This window comes from Vicugna pacos, chromosome 22, assembly GCF_048564905.1.
Source record: "Vicugna pacos chromosome 22, VicPac4, whole genome shotgun sequence".
In the NCBI taxonomy this organism is placed as follows: domain Eukaryota; kingdom Metazoa; phylum Chordata; class Mammalia; order Artiodactyla; family Camelidae; genus Vicugna; species Vicugna pacos.
The window spans coordinates 29759338-29777356 of NC_133008.1; the positions used below are offsets into that span (position 1 = coordinate 29759338).

The following is an 18019-nucleotide window of genomic DNA, read 5'->3' on the forward strand; positions in this document are numbered from 1 at the left end:
GCCAGTCACACATCACAGATGCTCACTAATCAGAGGCGAGAAGACGAATGCGAGCCAGTCGCCCTCTCTGTGCCTCAATTTCCCATCCGCAGGAGCCTCATGCAGCTGCCCTGAGGACTGAATGATGTGATTTATGTGTCAGCATAAGCACACAGTAAGTGTGCAAGAAATGTCAAGGAAATACATAACAGTTAAACGTTATCGAGCACCTCTGTTATACTGTATACTGGAGATGCCAGAGGGACCAGGACAGCATGCAGCTCAGCGGGGAGACATACACAGTCACCCACATGGGGAGGTGCTTTGGACAGAGAGGGGCTCCCGCTGTTCCAGCGTCATAGGGGCTAGGGAGGTTATGGGAGGTCTCTGAAACAGGAAAACCAATTTGTCTTGGAGTCCCACAGGTGGGGGCGGGGGGCAGGAGTGCGCCCCACTGGCTGAGGAGATGCTGCAGCCACCTAGGATCCTGCTTCAGGGTCAGGCCCCATCTGGCCTGACAAAAGGCAGCCTCTAGGGCTGGGTCCCATGGTCTATGCAGCCAGCCTGCTCTGTTCAAATCCCAGGTCTGCCGCTTTCTAACTGGGTGACCTTGGACAAGATGCCCCCCATGCCTCAGTTTCCTCGCATGTCTACTGAGTGCTGTTAAATATAATGGCTGTGGATTCAATAAATGACCTCATATGTGAAGAAGGCCATGTAGACCCCCGGGGTTCCTGCCGCTGCAGCATCCTTGTCATCCTCTCAGATCTGATGGGAGATGGATCCTGGGGCTGCGGGTCTGGCCAGAGTGAACCAGGGCAGTAAGTCGGGAAGGAGCGGCAATTAGGCCCTCCATCTGGACAAAAGCAGGGTGTCTTCTCTTGGGTTGCTCCTCCACCACCCCCATCCCCGCCCCAGCGGCTCCAGCCGCCCACCAGGCTCCGCCCTCCGTTCCGCGCCGCCTTCGCTCCGGGCCGGGTTTTGCGCGGCTCCGGCCCAGCTTGGTTGGGGGGGGTTGTCGAGGTGGGGGCGGAGGTGGCGGAGTCGCGAGTCGCAGCGGCGGCCGCGGCGGGCGGAGGAGATGCGGCCGCGGCGCGCCCCCGGTCCGGCCGCCGCGCAGCGCCCCCCCCGGAGCCGACGCCAGCGCGCCCGGGGCCGGGGCTGAGCCCCCACCCCCAGCGCAGCACCGCGGGCCCGGGGGCGGGGAGAGCGCGCGCCCCCAGCCCCCCTCCCCACCCCGGGATGCCTGGCTGAGCCGGCCGGGCCGGGACAGGTGCGCGCACCGACCCCCCCACCCGCGCCCTCCCGCCCTCGCGCTCCCTCCCGCGCACTCGCGGCGGCCGCGGCTCCGAGGTAAGCGCCCCGGGGCGTCTGCGAGAGGGGGCTGGGGAGGCGCTATCCTGGGGGTGTCTGCCGGCACGCAGCTGGGGGGCTGAATTGTTGGCTGGGGTGGCCGGCTCAGGCGCTATAATGGGGCGGCCTGGGGGCCCTACCACGGGGAGGGGCATGGATTTGGGCCGGGGAGGGGTTTTGTGGAGAGCTGTAACGGGAGGATCTGTCAGCAACGCAACGGGGGAGGGGGCCGGATTTTAGGGGGGTCTCGGTGTAGAGCAGTATAATGGAGGTCCAGTAACAACGCTTTGAAGGGTCTGGATTTGGGCCTGGGGCGCTGAATGAGACTCCATAATGGGGGTGTCTAATGGTACCGCAGCTGAGGGGGGGCCTAGATTGTTGACTGGGGGCCTGTATGTGGAGCTATAATGGGGGTTCTGTCGGCACCGCAGCGGGTGGAGATTTTTGTTCGGGAGGGGGGCCGTAGGAGGCACAATAATGGGGGCTCGCGGCTGCGCCGCTGGGGAGCTGGATTTGGGCCCAGGTGGGGGGTTCAGGGGAGGCAGGGGGCCTGCTGGCCGGGGGTTGGGGGTGGTGTTGGGGGGCGGAGCCCTGACAGCTAAGTCGAGGTCGATAGGGGGCTGGTGCGGTGGTCCCGGTGAGATGAGGGCCCTCCGCCCGACTCCGCGGTCCAGCGCCGCACCTTGGGTGCCCCTGAGCCCTCTCCAACCTCATGCCTGGCCCAGAACGAGTCCAGGGCCTGGGTCGCGGGGGAGGGGCCGAGGAGGGGTAGATAGCCAACCAGCCTGGTCCCCCTGCTGCAGTGGGGGCCCAGGGGTTCGCGGGCCCCCCAAGAGCTGACAAAGGGACAAAGAAAGCGTCTCTCTCCAAGCGTGCGCCGGGAGGGTTGGGGGGCTCAGAGTGTGGTCCCCCTCCTTTGGGCACTGATTGGTCTCCAGGGCGGGGTCACGTGCCCCCTGTCCTGCTCTCTGCCTCTGGGCGCCCTCCGAGTTTGGGGCACTTTCTAGATGGGGCACTGCCTTAGGGAACCGTCGCCCCTGCCCTAGACCCTGCTCGGGACTTGTAGATGCTGGAGCTGGGAGTATCTGCAAGAGTCCTGGGGCTGGGGGCAATTCCCACTCAGCCCCCATTTGGCCCTCTCTGGCTGAGGTCTGGGGCATCCCCCCACCAGGCTTGTCATCTCTGACCTCCAGACTGGAGGAGAACTGGGGCTTGGGGTTGGGGAGGGGACCCTCAAGTTTTGGATGTTTCTTTCTGGAGAAAGGGAGGGACTAATGGTTGGGGCTACAAAAGAGCCCCCCAGTTTCCCTAACTGCATTGCTTCATATTTTTCTGGGTTCCCTCAGCTTCTCAAGGGGTACAATGCACTCTTCAAAATCAAAGTTGAGTACCCCTGGGCCATCCCTTCCCCTACAGACACCCGCCGGCCCCTTTCCCACAACCTAGTAAACATGCTTTCTTTCAAGGATGAAATTTTTGGATGTATCTGGGCAATTGCTGCAACTCTACTTAGACAGAGTACTGGATGTGGAGGGATGGCTGGGAGTCGTGCATGGGGTCAGGATTCTCCTGGAAGGGGTCCTGAGCTCTTTGGGAAGGTAGATGGTGGTCCTTGTGGCCCTAGGAGGCCCCTTGGATATTGGGTATCTGAGCGCCTGGCAGGAGACTCATTAAACTGTAGCATGTCCTCTCTAAACTGGCCCATTTCCGAGAGCAGGCAGGGAAACTGAGGTCCAGGGAGGCAGCAGAATGGGTAGAGAGTGAGGCCAGGCCTCTCTGCTACTAGGACTATTAGATAAGATCAAGGGGGAAAGAGCCTCAAATCGGCTGAAACCCAAATGCTGCCCCAAAGGTTTCCTTGGAAACAACCCCTCTCTGCCTGCCAATCTAGGCAGGGCAAAAATTAGACCTGGAGCTTCCAATGCTCTCCCCGTCTCCAGAAAAACAAGAACAGAAACAAAAACAAAAAAGCGGCATAGAGAAGTCCGGGGATGGACAGGAGGGGTGCCACTGTGTGGCCTCAGACAGCCCTCTAACCATCTCTGGGCTGCGGTCTTCGCAGAAGCTACTCTTGGTTTTAGAACCTGAGTGAAGGAAGATGAGGCAGAGAGATGTCCCAAGGAATACCCTGGATTTGTAACCTCTCTCTCTCCCTCCACCTGCCCACCTGCCCTCCACCAGGGCTGAGCACCCATGGGGCCTCAGGGGCCTGTCACCGCCTCTGCTTTGAGGTGAGGCGGTGTCTCCCAGCAGAGGTTGAATCACCTAGGAGGGGCCATTCACCTCTGTCCCCTCTGTCCACTGGGCAGAGAAGGTGCTGGAGATTTGCGCTGTGGCAGGGTTTGGCATCTGCAGTGGCCACCCAGGGCTTGAGACGGGAGTTGCTAGGATTACCTGGGACTGGACCAGGAAGATTGAAATCAAACTGTCCTTGCAAAGGTGACCCTGACGTCAGCTGGTGGGACAGGTAAGCTGGGTCCCCAGGGGCTGAAGGACGTGCCAGTTGCTGACCATCTCCTGAAGGAGGGTGTCCCTAGCTGACCCTGGGGTGTGGCCCTGTCCTGTGTATCCAGCCCCCTGCCAGGTGATGCTAGGAATCCAGAGAGGACTCAGCCAGGGTCAGGACAGGTGGGAGCAGGGACGGCTGCCTGGAGGACGGGGTGCTGGCACTGAGGATGAGAAGGATGTTGCCAATGTTGCCAGGAGGAGAGAGAAACAGGGTTTGCAGGCAGAGGGAGTGGCGGGGACAGCCACGGAAGGGTGTGTTGGGGGAGCCCCGAGTGGCTGGGCTATTTTAAGTGGGAGACGATAAGCAATGAGTTCTGAGAGGTATCAGGGGCCATGGATGCCAAGCTAAGGAACAGGCTTTATCCCAAGGGCAATAGGGAGCCATGGAAGATTTTAGAGCAGAGGAGGGAATGGGCAATGTTTCAGACCTGGAGCAGCCACAAGAAAGGGTAGCTACTAGCAACTGAGCTGCTCAGAGAGGTGGAGAGCCACCCATCCTGGGAGGCAGAATCCTGGAAGAATGTTTAAGATGCAGTGATTCCCAAATTCTAAGCCATTTAAAGGGCTGGAGATTCTCATACTGATTCACCTGAGACCCAGCAGTGATTGGGGTTGACTGTGGGTGGGGCCTCACTGAGCAGAAAGAGGGATCCTGTGGCTCAAGGCAGTCCAGGAGGGGACCTCAGCCCCTACATCCTGTGGTCAAATTACCTAGAAGCTTGCTTCGGGGTAGGGGATCCCAGGGGCACGCCCCCCTGCTAGGTACCCCCACCATCGTGAATGGCATAGGTTTGGCTTGCCAGAGCCGGGCTTTGGTGTGTGGCCTGAGAGGTCTGGGCCTGAGCCACATAATTCGTTCTCATTACCCTGGTCATTGATCACCTGTCCTTGAGGGATGTCCAGCTGAAGGGGCAGGCATTAGAATGTGCTAAGGAGGTGACTTGGAAGGCCAAGGACCCCTCTCCATCTCCTTGGGCAGGGATACAGGGGACACCCCCCTCCCCCCGCCAGCCACCCTTGATGCCGCTTCACTAGCCCCAGGGTCCAAAGGTGGCAGCCCCAGGGCCTGCTGGGAGGGAGGCCCAGTCCAGTGAGGACTGCATTTCTCAGGATGCATCGTGTCCCAGGCTGAGCCTGCCTTCCAAGGACAGACCTAAGAGAGAACTTCCCAACTGCAGGAGCCCGGGGAGGGTTGTGGTTCGTAGGTTCGCAGGAAGGCCCTGGGGGAGACCTGGGCCAGAGCAGGTGGGGAGATCAGGCACTAAAAACTACTGCCGGTGGAGCCCATGTGCCAGGCTCTGTGCTGGGTGGCCCTGAGACCCCAGAGAGGGAGGCTTTAGCTCCAGTGCCTGGTTGGCCCTCAGAAGTCTTGCAGGATGAGGGGGAGAAAACAGAGGCAGAAACTGGCCCTCTTTGCTATATGAGATCAGAGTCAGGGCAAAATGGGGCCGAGAAAAACTGGCTCTGCCCAGTGGATCAGGGAAGATGCATCAAGGAGGGGCACTGCCGCTAGGACCGTGACGGATGCGCAGCTCACCAGGAGGAGGCCACGTGTTTTCTGATAGTTTCAGAACCTTCTCCCTTCCCTGAAGGCCCAATTGGAATCCGTGGGGCAGTTGAGACAGCCCCTCTGAATTTTCGCCCTCAGAGATCACCACAGCAGCTGGATCAGACTCACCTGGGTTTGAATCCATCTCTTCATTCACTCACTTCACTCATGCCCCCTCTCTGAGCCTCAGTTTCCACAGCTGTGAAAGCTGAGTGCTATTCTCTCGCCCTTAGGCTGAACATTTAAACAAGAGGATGTGGGCGAAATCCCAGGCCTGGTCCTGTTCTTTTCTTACTCTAGAACAAGCAATAACTTTGAAAAGCTGAAATTTGTGGCCTCTGGCCCCAATCTCCTTGGGAGCTGTGAGGTTTTTGCTCTCATTTCACGAGTTGACAGATATTTAATGAGCAACTACTGTGTACCACATGCTGGGAACCCAGCGATGACCAGGGCAGACCAGTCATGGGGGATGGGGGCGTGGACACTAACTTGGGATAGGAAGTAAATCAAGAATAACAAGGGCCCTGAAGACAATGGCACTGTGTGGTGTCACAGTGAAGGGAGGGGCTGTCTTAGCCGATGGGGTAAGACAGGATGTCTCTGACAAGGTGGCATCTGAGTGAGACCTGGAACGCGGAAAGGAAGCAGCCATGCAGGGAGCTGGAGGAAGAGCATCCTGGACAGAGGGAACAGCCATGCAAAGGCCCTGGGGCAGGACTGTGCCTGGCCTGTTGGAGGAACAAGGAGGCCCGTGTGGCAATGGGGAGAGAAGGAGCAGGCGAGGGCAGGGGAGGGATGGGGCAGGTGGTGCAGGACTTTGTGGGCAGCAGGCAGGACTTGGGCTTTTACTCCGAGGAAGGTGGGAGTCCTGGAGGGCAGTGGGCAGAGGAGGGGCGGGGTGGGGCAGGGCTCACGTGTCCACAGGTGCCTTCTGGCTGCTGCAGGGAGTGCAGACTGTGGGCAGCAAGGGCTAGAGCCGGGGGACCAGGATGAAGGGGGCTGCACTGGTCCAGGTGAGCAGTGATGGGGCCCAGCCAGGCTGAGGCAGCAGATGGAAAAGAAGTGAGAGGATCAGGGTAGACTGGACTTGCTGGATGTACAGAGGGACTCAGAGTCCCTTTCTCTGGGGCCGTGTAGTGCTGTGGTTAAAAGTGTGGCATGTGGACCATTTGGCCTGGGTTCAAATCCCAGTTTGGCCATTTCCTAGCTCTGCCACTTTGGGCGTATTACTTGCCCACTCAGGGCCTAAATTTCCTCACCTGTAAAATGGTAAGGAAACCCCTCCCACATACTCCACCAGTCCTTTCTGCAAAGCCCAATGCACAGGGCTTGGAACACAGCAGGTGCTCCATAAATGTTTGCTCTTATTCCCCTTTGAATGTCTAAGCTCTAGGCTCTGGGAAGACAGACACAGATTGAGATCTAAATCCCCAAGGTCACCCAGTAAAATGAGGGGCCCCTGCCCCTGGCTGTTTTGCTCCATTGATGCGCAGTTCTCACGGCCCATCGCCTGGAACCCGCGTCACTCTGCCAGCATCTCTGCCATTCCTGAGCCCTGACTCACCAGGACTTGTGGTCCGCTGTGACCCCAGGGCCGTCCCCCAGGGCCGGTTTCCCGCCTTTGTCTTCTTCAAGTTCATTCGCCAGGTCTTCCGTTCCCAGCAGCACTTGGCAGAGCCCCACCTGCATCCGGCCCAGCATCTCTCAGAGATGTGCCCCTCCAGACCTGCCTTTCTGGTCCCATCCCACTTGGCCTCCCAGAAGGGGCCTCAGGGGAGGGGCAGTGGCCAGAGGAATTCTGGGTGGGAGCATCAGCCTGGGGGAGAGGAGGACTCCCAGAACCCTAAGTGAGGGGGGCTGGGTTCATCATCTTCTGCTTCCAGATCGAGGACCCCCGAGGGCAGGGAACTGACTTGTTTGTCCCCTCTCCAGTGGAGCCCCCTAGAGCCGACCCTTACTCCCCTCTGTCCCCCAGAATGAGCCCCAAGAGCAGGACCCGACTCTTTTCTATTTCCTCCAAATTGAGGTTCAGACCTAAGTTGGGGGCTCTGTCCCTAGGCCTGCTCAGAACCCCCGACTTGGGAGTCTGTAGGTGCCTGACCCCTAACCCCAGCCCCAGCCCAGATTCCCTCGGAGTCCCCAGCCCCTTTGAGTGGCCCCCTCCCAGGCCCCCTAATTACCCACTGGCTGTAAATGACACTTTCATTTCCCCGGAATGGTCGCTGCATCACCAAGAAAACAGCCCCCCCTTTCCTGTTCCTAATTACAAGTTGCTGCTTCTGATTTGCCTCCTGGTGGCCCAATTGCCAAACAGTGATTAAAATTAATTACCCAGGAGCCCCCCTCTCTGTCTGGGCTGGGAGCCCTGGGGACCTGTCCATGTCCCCCACCCAAGGTCCTGCCTCTGCCACCTGGTCTCCACCGTGGCTCCCTGAGTTGCCTTGGACTGGGGTGGCCTCTCTCTCTGGGACTCTGCTTGCTTATCTGCAAAATGTGCATTTAGGCTCTGCAGCCTCGTTGGCAGATGGTAAATCGTGGGTGCTCAGTAAATGTCACTGAGAGGCAGCAGAGCCACGTGGCCTGGGTTCAAATCCCGACTATACCCCTCTGTGCTGTGTGACGTTGGCCAAGTGTCTTAACCTCTCTGAGCCTTAGTTTTTACCTCTGTGAAATGAGGCTAATGGGGCTGGTCTCTGCATCATAGTGTTGGTGCAGGCAGGAAACGAGTTCAGACATGCGAAGGGCTTGGCCCAGCACCTGGCACACAGTAGGGGCTTCATAAAATCTTAGCTTAAATCCCTACTCTGCTGGGCTGCTGTGGTGTGCATCTGGGAGATGGCTTGGGTACTCTGTGCACCATCCTCTTTAAATGAGATGCTCAGCATTAATTGGGTGCTTACTGCATGCCTGGCTCTGTGCCAAGCCCTTGACATGCATGATCCTGGTCAGGGCTGAGTCCCCGGCCATGCTGGCACACAGTAGGTGCTCAGGAAGGCTGGAATGAACTTATCTGTGTCTCTCGTTCATAAGTAGGGACCGTTAGTGGGACGTTCTTCCATCGTGTTTGTGGAGCACCGCCTGTGCGCCGGAACCCCCGCCCTCCTGGAGGTGACACTCTCATCCCCGATTTACAGAGACAAACCCAGAGACACGAAGGCTGTAACCCTGGGCTGCACAGCAGTCAGCACAGTTAATTAAGCGCCTACTGTGTGTAGCTCCCTTACCCGTCGTGATAACCCTTTGAAGCTGGTTATCCAAGGTTATCATGCTTGGTTCACTGATGGGGAAACTGAGGCTCCGGGAACCAAAGTTGCATGGAGGAGGGTTGAGGACTGAAGGGTGCACTGGCCGCCTCCCAGGCTTGGGAGGGGTGAGTTAACCAGCGTGGAGGGAGCGATGGGGAACGAGGGTGCCTCTCTCTTCAGTGCCTCCATGGCCAGGGCCCCAAGGGACTTCCTCTGGCCGTTCTGCCAAGTTCCTAGACAGCCCCAGAGCCTGGCTGGGCTGCGCCGGGGCGACTGAGGCAGCTGGAGGAGGCAGCTGTAAGCAGAGCCGGTAACTAGACCTGGACGGCGCAGGGGCCTGGCTGCCCAGCCGGGTTACTCGATCCCCCCGGGGACGCTGGGCCCCGGAGCTGGAATCCTGGGGCGGCCGGGCTGACAGGAGCTCCTTCTATGGAACTGGAGACGGGCATCCCACCCCCATCCTCGCTATGGCAGATGGATAAACAGGGGCTTCGAGCCTGGCCCGGGGTCACCCAGTCACCTGTTGTGGTCTAGAGAGGCCCAGAGAGGGTGGGCTGCTTGCCCAAGGTCACCCAGCAAGGTCATTTCACATAGAGCAAACACGTGTAGCAGGCCCTGCTCTAGTGCCATCTTTTACAAATGAGGAAATTGAGGCTGCAGGTCTTGTCTAGAACAGGCGGATGTCCTGGGGCCCTCTCTTATGGTACGGCAGCCTCCCACCCACCGGCACCTTCTTGCTATTCCTTTAACGGTTCCAGCAGCCAAGCCTTGCCATTTCGATGTCCACCCCCGCAGCACCCTTCCCCTCATCTTCACTGTGGCTTCCTTCTCAGCCTCCAGGCTTCAGCTCTACCATCCCCTCCTCCAGGAAGTCCCCCTTACCACCTACTAAAGCAGCCCTTTGCTGTCAGTCTCCCATTGTTCTGTGCATTTTCCTCTTCATGCTTCATCATCATTGTCAGAAGCTGAGTTCTGTTTTTTGGGAATGCGTGTACCCTCATCTCCCTGCTGGTCTGAGAACCCCCCACCAAAGGCAGGACTCTGCAATTGTCTTGACCACTGCTGTGTCCCTGGGAACAGTGCTTGGCGCACAGCTGGCACTCAGTAATAGCTTCTAGTCTGGGCTACAGGGAGCCAGAGCTGGCCACAGATGCTCCCAAGTTGGTGAGGTTGGTTGGCTCCTAGGGAAACCGTGCTCCCCCAGGGAAGGCAATAAGGGAAGGCTTCCTGGAGGAGGGGGCATCCACAGGTAGACTTGATGAGTGAGCAGGAATTGGCTGTGGGTCCTCAAGGAGAGAAGGTGAGGTTATTGTGTGTGGGTGATTGGGAGGGGATTCCAGGGGCAGCTTGGGGATTGAGAAAGCCAAAAAGGTACCCCTGGCAAAGAGAAGAGCCTAAACAAAGGCCTGGGCGTCAGACCTGTGAATTCTGGGCCTGCCTGGCAGGAGGTGAGAGTAGGTGGAATATTAAAGCCATTCCCAGAGTGGGAGGTGTCCTTAAATAATCAAGGTATGAAGTTGGCTCTTTCCTCTGTGGGCACTAGGGAGCCATAGCAGGCCTCTGAGCAGGGGAGTGCAGGGTCTGAGCTGAGCCTGTGATGTACAATAAAGGAGTTGCTTGGTGGTAGTGGAAGGGGGATTAGAGAGGAGGGTGGGCTTTGCCCTTCAAGCCCCAATTCTCAAAATCCCAGGCTGGACGTGCCCAGGCCAGAGGGACTAAAACTGTAGCCCCTAGACTTTTGTTTCCGGCACTCTCTGGAAGCAAGAGGGATTTAAGGCAGACTGAAAGTAGAGCTTCGGTGCTCAGGCAGAGAGTGGAGGTAGATCCTCCCTACCTGCAGGCTTGTTCCAGGGGAGCCTGCGGCTAGATGCTCCAGCGTGGAATTGGAACACGGAACGGAATTGGACATTTTTTGAATAAAAACAGCACAATGATAATGATGGTAACTGAGGCTTACTGTGGGCTTACTGTGTGCCAGGCCCATGCCCCGCCCTTCATCTACTGGGCTGTCCAGAACGGTACCACTGGCCACATGTGGCTGTTGAATCACAAGTGGCTGGTCCCACTCGAGATGCTCCGTAGATGAAAAAATCCCAACGGAGTCCAGAGCTGAAGCACCAGCAGCAGTGTGGAGGACGCCTCGTTAACCGCGTGTGTGTTGATGACAGGTAGAAATCACAGTATTTGGGATCTGCTGGCCTAAATGAAACATATTATTGAAGTGAATTTCACCTTTTGCATGTGGCCACCAGGAAATTTGAAACCACATGTACTTGGGCGTGGTTTCCTGTCCTTGTCTAGGTTATGTCCCTTCGCCTTCACAGTAACATTTTAGGGTTGGACCTACAGTCACCTGCGTTTACAAATGGAGACCACCCCAAGCTGAGACGGAGGACGTGACCGTTGGGGTCTGGTGGCTGCTAAGAGGCGGAGATCGAATTAGAACCTGGGCCAGACGATTCCGGAAACTAAGCTGCCAAGCTGGGGCTCGTAGCTGACACTACTGTGTGTCCAGCCCTCACGCCGGGCCTCAGTTTCCCCAGCCCACCAGTGGGACTTAACGAAGCACAGCGGGAGGGTGGGTAGACGTGGGTTTGGGCAGCCTGGTGCCCACAGTTAACTGAGGTCCTGGCCAGAAAGGCATCAGTCGGGGGTGCGGGCAGCAGCTTCGGTGGGGGTGGGATACAGGCTCTGACACGCTACAGGTGTGTGCACACATGTGCACACAGGCACACACGTGTGCTGGGGTTGCATCTGTGGCTACGTGCGAACACAAAGATGTCAGGGCCCACGGGCACTCATGGGGGGCCCCACTGGCCTGTGGACCCACGTGCACACTGCAGAGGTGACGGGCTAACGTGAACCAGCGGGGAGAGGTCAGCTCTTTGTTCGACTGCTGATGTTGACACTTCGCTCGTTCACTCGCGGCGGCAAGCCATTATGGAGCACTGACAGTGTGCCGGGTGCCGTGGGGACGTGCTGCTGGCCGAGACGCACCCAGGCCTGCCCTCATGGCGCTCACACTTCCAGGAGGGCAGATAGGGGGTTATTTGCTTTGGGGAGCTCCACGCGTGAGCCAGGCTTCTCAGGGTTCTCCTGCCTAAAACACAGGCTCTGGTTGGGGTGGGCACAGGACTCAGCATTCCTAACTGCCCCCAAGTGGGGCTGCTGCTGCCACTGATCTGAAGACCATATTCGGAGTAACAGAGAGGGTAACACTGGACACTGGGTGTGGGGGGTGCATGGGAAGGCGAGAGATTTCTGGAGTCCGGCAGGTGGGGGTGGAGACCTGAAATAAGGAGGGAGCCACATGGGAATCTGCGAGAGGAGGCTTTCAGGAGTGAGGAACAGCCAGTGCAAAGGCTCTGGGGCAAGACCAGGCCTGGTCTGTTGGAGGAACAGCAAGGAGGCCTGTGTGGCTGGAACAGAGTGAGGTGTCGGGGGGGTGAAGGCAGGGAAGGGGCAGAGCAGGTTCTGTTGGACCTTGTGGGCCATGGCGAGGACTTGAGCTTTTACAGCAGGGAGGTGGGAGCCCTGGAGGGCTGTGGGCAGAGGGTCCAGGCTTGACTCAGGTGCTCACAGTTGCCCTCTGGTGGCTGCTAAGGGGAGGACAGACTGGGGGCAAGGGTGGGAGCTGAGGAGAGGGGTGGAGGGAACTGTGGGGTCCAGGCAGGAGATGCTGAGAGCTAACCAGGGAGCAGACTGTTAAGAGGTAAGACTTCCGGATGAATCTGGCAGACTCCACCAGACTTGCTGGCACTGGACGTGAGGGTGAGAGAATGAGGCGGGGGAAGTAGGGGGAGTGAGGGAGGGAGCTGGGGGATGACTCCCAGGTGTGGCCTGAGCCATCAGCTGAGACAGGGAGCCTGCCAGTCAACAGGTTTTATGTTTTATGTTTTATGTTTTATGTTGTTCGTTCTGGAACTTACCAGCTGATCCTCAAGTTTATGCTGGAGCACTGGGGGCGCCAGGAGTAGCCCAGACACCCTGGCCTGAAGCAGTGCCGGGTGGGAGAAACGTTCCTGAAGGGAAATCGAACTGTGGTGAAGTGCTAGCAGCTAGGGCCGCATGGTGCCTGGGAAGGGGGGTGGGAGGGGGAAGAGGGGTGGCCTGCAGGGAGTGGCCATCTCTGCCTCAGGTTCCACATCTGTGCAGTGGGTCTGTGTGCCAAGACTTGGAGTGATGGTCACGAGGTCAGGCAGAGAGTCCTCCTGGGTAGGGGCTGGATCTCTGTCTCCTTCAGACCATCCCTCCCGCCCCCTTGGACATGAATGCACATCCCCGGGCTGCAGGCAGGAGCCACACCCCCCTTCGCAGGCACGCAGACATGTGGGCGCAGGGTGCCCTGCACACCGTGGGGTGCACACGCCGGCCACGTGGCTCCCCCAACCCGGCCCCAGGGGGCGGCTCCCAGTGGCCAGGTGCTGGGGCAGGTGGTGGGGCCACATCCAGGCAGGCGGGCGCCAGGCGGCTGCTGGCAGAGGCGCCTCGAGTTTCAGGGAGAGAAGCAGATGGTCTGGGGGAGGTGGGGGAGGTGCTGAGGCTTCTGATAACCCCAGGTCAGGGGGTAAACTGAGGCCAGGGGCAGTGGGTTGGTCCCAAAGCAGCCCAGACTCCACAAGAATAGCATGTGGGGTTCAGTTCTGCATGATTGTCAAAATAACTACTGTTAATTGAGTGGGTTTCAGTCTCAGCTCCACCATTTCCATTTGAGCAAATGACTTCACCTCTCTGTGCCTCAGTTTCCCCTTCTGTGTAGGGGGCATATTCACAGGACCCACCTCTTGAGTGTGTTATGCGAATTAAGTGAGTTAATTTAAGTTCTTCTGACAGTGCCTGGCACATAACAAGTGCTTGGTGTTTGTTTTTATTATTTATTGAGCTTCTACTGTATGCCAGGCCTTGTGCTGGGTGGTGGGGACACAGTGGTGGCCAAGACAGACTCAGTCTTGGCCTCTCCAGGGGCTCAAAGTCCAGTGGGGAAGACGAACAGTTAACAAGGCGTTTGGAAGATAGGCTGATCAGGTTGCTTATGGGCAATGCACTGGCAGGCAGGAGCCTGGAGGAAGTCAATCTGGGCTGATCTGGGAAGTCTTCCTGGAGGAGGTGTCCGAGACCTGATGAATGCATTCACCAGGTTACTGGGAGCAGGAAGACGGTGTTCCAGGCAGAGAGAACATCATGTGCACATGCCCAGAGGCAGAGATGAAAGAGAGGGGACTTCATTTCAAGGGCACCAGGGAGCTATAGAGGGGTTTAGAACAGAAGTTCTGGCTGAGGGTGGTTTTGCCCCACTAGGGGATACTGGGTGATGTCTGGGCACATCTCTGGTGGTCACAACTAGGGGATGCTCCTGGCATCGAGTGGGTGGGGGCCAGGGATGCTGTTCCACACCCCACAGTGCCAAGGACTGCCCCACCCCAGAGAATGATCTGACTCTGAATGTTAGCAGTGCAGAAGGGGTGAGACCTTGGTTCAGAGAAGGTCAGAAACAGGTGAGATTTGGGTTCCCAAAAGATTCCTTTGCCACCTTGAGGAGGATACAAGAGGGGGCAGGACTGGAGGCGGGGGACCAGGTAGGAGGTGGGAGCTGGGTTGTGGGGCTCTCAGAGCAGAGGAAGGGACTGGTAGGCCGACACCCTGGTCTTTGGCTCCAGGGCAATAAGGACTGGCTCTAAGTCAAGGACTTGGTAAGAGAAGCAGGTTTGAGGCAAGAAAACCCCAGTTTGGGTTTCAGGGGTCCCAGGATGGTTCTGAGACTGGGGGCAGCTGTGGACCGAGGGAGGAAGTGAACATCCTTCTAACCCTGAATTGCTTCATCACAAAATTAACAAAAACCAGGAATAAAAAGTAACCGTGAGGTCCCATCCCGAGCTGGGGCCTCAGTCTGCCCATCTGTGAACTGGGTATTAAGTCACTGCTGGCCTCACCGGGTGGAGGGATGAGGGAACGGGCGATTATTAGTCTTGTCGTGACTGTTAGTATGCTCAACCCCTAGGAGCGAAATCCTGGAGCCAGAGAGCCCTGGGTTCAGTCCAGCTGCTGCATCCTCTCTGGTGGGGCCATGGCCCCTGAGTCAGCCCCCTTCAGTTTCCTCATCTGCAAAATGGGCTGAATGTTACACCAACCCTGCTAGAGCCATTGCAGGGCTCGGTGAAGCCATTCCTTCAAACCACCCAGCCCAGCCTCTGGTACTTAATATGTCCTTGGCAACAAGAATAATAATTAGCATTTACTGAGCACCTACAGTGAGCCACGTGCCGTGCCAACACCTGCCACGGGCCTGTGAGGTCGATACTGTTACTTTGCCCATTTTACAGGTAAGGAAACTGAGGCCCAGAGAGGTGGAGCGACCTGTCCACAGCCTGTAAACGGCAAGGCTGGGACTTGACCCCTCCCAGCCATAGTGCTGCATGGTGTGTGGGCCAAAGCTATTGTCTGAAGTTTCTGAAGTTAGATATTATTCAGTAAAAACATGGGATAAAAGGCACAGAGCACCACCTCACACCCAGTAGGATGGCTACTATCAAAAATCAGAAAATAAGTGTTGGCAAGAGACACTGGAACGCTTGGGCATTGCTGGTGGGAATGGAAAATGGTGCAGCCGCTGTGGAAGAGGGCTTAGTGGTTCCTCAGAAAGTTAAACATAGAAATATTGTATGATCCAGCAACCCCACTCCCACATGTGTACCCCACAAAATTGAGGGCAAGGTACCCCACAAAACTGAGGGCAAGTTGTCAAAGAAATGTTTGCATAGTCATGTTCATCGCTTTTCGCAGCAGCCAAAAGTGTCCCCAGTGTCCATCAACAAGTGATGGATAAATAAAATGTGGTCCATCCACACAGTAGAATATTCCTCAGCCTTAAAAAGTAAAGGAATTCTAGGAGCACCTAAGTATATAAAACAACTACTGACAGAGATAAAGGGGGAACTTGATAGGAATACAATCATTGTCGGAGATTTTAACACCACATTAACATCACTAGACAGATCTTCCAGACAGAAAATAAATAAGGCAACAGAGAAATTAAATGATACAATAGAAAAATTAGATTTGGTGGATATTTTCAGAGTATTACACCCCCCAAAAATAGGATATACATTCTTTTCAAGTGCACATGAAACATTTTCTAGGATTGATCATGTACTTGGGCACAAAAGAAGCCTCAACAATTTTAAGAAGATAGAAATTATCTCAAGCATCTCTACTGACCACAATGCCATGAAACTTGAAATCAACTACAGAGAAACAAAGGAGAAAAAAAGGAAAGCATGGAGATTAAACAATATGTTATTAAAAAAACAATGGGTCAATGAGGAAATCAAAGCTGAAATTAAAAAATACCTTGAGACAAATGACAACGAAAGCACAACCACACAAAGTTTATGGGACGCAGCAAAGGCAGTAGTGCTAAGAGGGAAGTTTATAGCGATACAGGCCTTCCTCAAAAAAGAACCATCTCAAATAAACAATCTAACCCAGCAGCTGAATGAATTAGAAAAAGAAGAAGAAAAAGCCCCAAAAGGCAGCAGAAGGAAGGAAGTTATAAAGATCAGGGAGGAAATAAATAAAATAGAGATTAAAAAAAATTAGAAAAAAATCAATCAAGTCAAAAGCTGGTATTTTGAAAGAGTAAATAAAATCGACAAACCTCTGGCCAAACTCACAAAGAAGAAAAAAGAGAGAGCACAAATAAGCAAAATAAGAAAGAGAGATGGACAAATTACAACAAATAACACAGAAATACAAAATATCATACAAGAATATTATGGAAAACTATATGGAACCAAACTGGATAACCTAGAGGAGATGGACAAGTTTCTGGAAACATACAGTACACCAAGACTGAACCAAGAAGAAACTGACCACTTGAACAAACCGATCACTAGAAATGAAATTGAATTATCAATAAAAAACCTCCCTACAAATAAAAGTCCAGGACTGGACGGCTTCACCGGGGAATTCTACCAAACATACAAAAAAGAACTCATACCAGTCCTTCTCAAACTCTTCCAGAAGTTTGAAAAGGAGGGAATACTCCCAAACTCATTCTATGAAGCCACAATCACCCTGACACCAAAACCAGGCAAAGACATCACCAAAAAAGAGAATTACGGACCAATATCACTGATGAATATAGATGCAAAGATCTTTACCAAAATACTAGCAAATAGCATCCAACAGCACATAAAAAAGATTATACATCATGATCAAGTGGGGTTCTTCCCAGGGACACAAGGGTGGTTCAACATACGCAAATCAATCAATGTAGTACATCACATCAACAAGAGAAAGGACAGAAACCACATGATCATCTCAATAGATGCAGAAAAAGCATCTGATAAAATTCAACACCCATTTATGATAAAAACTCTCACCAAAGTGGGTATAGAGGGAACATACCTCAACATAATAAAAGCTATATATGACAAACCTACAGCCAGCATAGTGCTCAATGGTGAAAAACTCAAAAGCTTGCCACTAAAATCTGGGAGAAGGCTGCCCACTATCACCACTCCTATTCGACATAGTCCTGGAAGTCCTAGCACAGCAATCAGGCAAGAGAGAGAAATAAAAGGGATCCAAACTGGAAAAGAAGAGGTAAAACTGTCACTATATGCCGAAGACATGGTACTATATATAGAAAACCCTAAAAGGTCCACACAAAAACTACTAGAGCTGATCAAAGAATTCAGCAAGGTAGCAGGTTACAAGATTAACGTTCAAAAATCATTTGCATTTCTTTACACTAATGATGAATCAACAGAAAAAGAAAGTAAGGAAACAATTCCCTTTAAAATAGCACCCAAATTAATAAAATACCTAGGAATAAATCTAACCAAGGACATGAAAGAATTATACATGGAAAACTATAAAACACTGATTAAGGAAATTAAAGAAGACTTAAAAAAATGGAAAGATAGCCCATGCTCCTGGATTGGAAGAATCAATATTGTTAAAATGGTCACACTGCCCAAGGCAATCTACAGATTTAATGCAACCCCTATCAAATTACCCGGGACATACTTCACAGAACTACAACAAATCATAATAAAATTTATATGGAACCACAAAAGACCTAGAATTGCCAAAGCATTACTGAAGAAAAAGAAAGAGGCTGAAGGAATAACTTTCCCAGACTTCAGACAATTCTGTAGAGCTACAGGAATCAAAACAACATGGTATTGGTACAAAAACAGACATATGGACCAATGGAACAGAATAGAGAGCCCAGAAATGAACCCACAAACTTTTGGTCAACTAATCTTTGACAAAGGAGGCAAGAATATACAATGGAAATAAAGACAGTCTCTTCAGCAAATGGTGTTGGGAAAACTGGACAGCAGCATGTAAATCAGTGAAGCTAGAACACTCCCTTACA

The 18019-nt window shown here is 54.5% G+C and overlaps 1 protein-coding gene across 1 annotated transcript in view; it reads left to right on the forward strand.

The window, feature by feature from the left end:
- Positions 1–1014: 1014 nt before the first annotated feature.
- Positions 1015–18019, forward strand: part of SEMA6B (semaphorin 6B) — a 31723-nt gene continuing 14718 nt past the window's right edge. The window contains exon 1 of the mRNA XM_031689815.2: positions 1015–1332. The gene's annotated coding sequence lies outside the window, so the exon portion shown is untranslated. The remainder of the gene's footprint in view (positions 1333–18019) is intronic.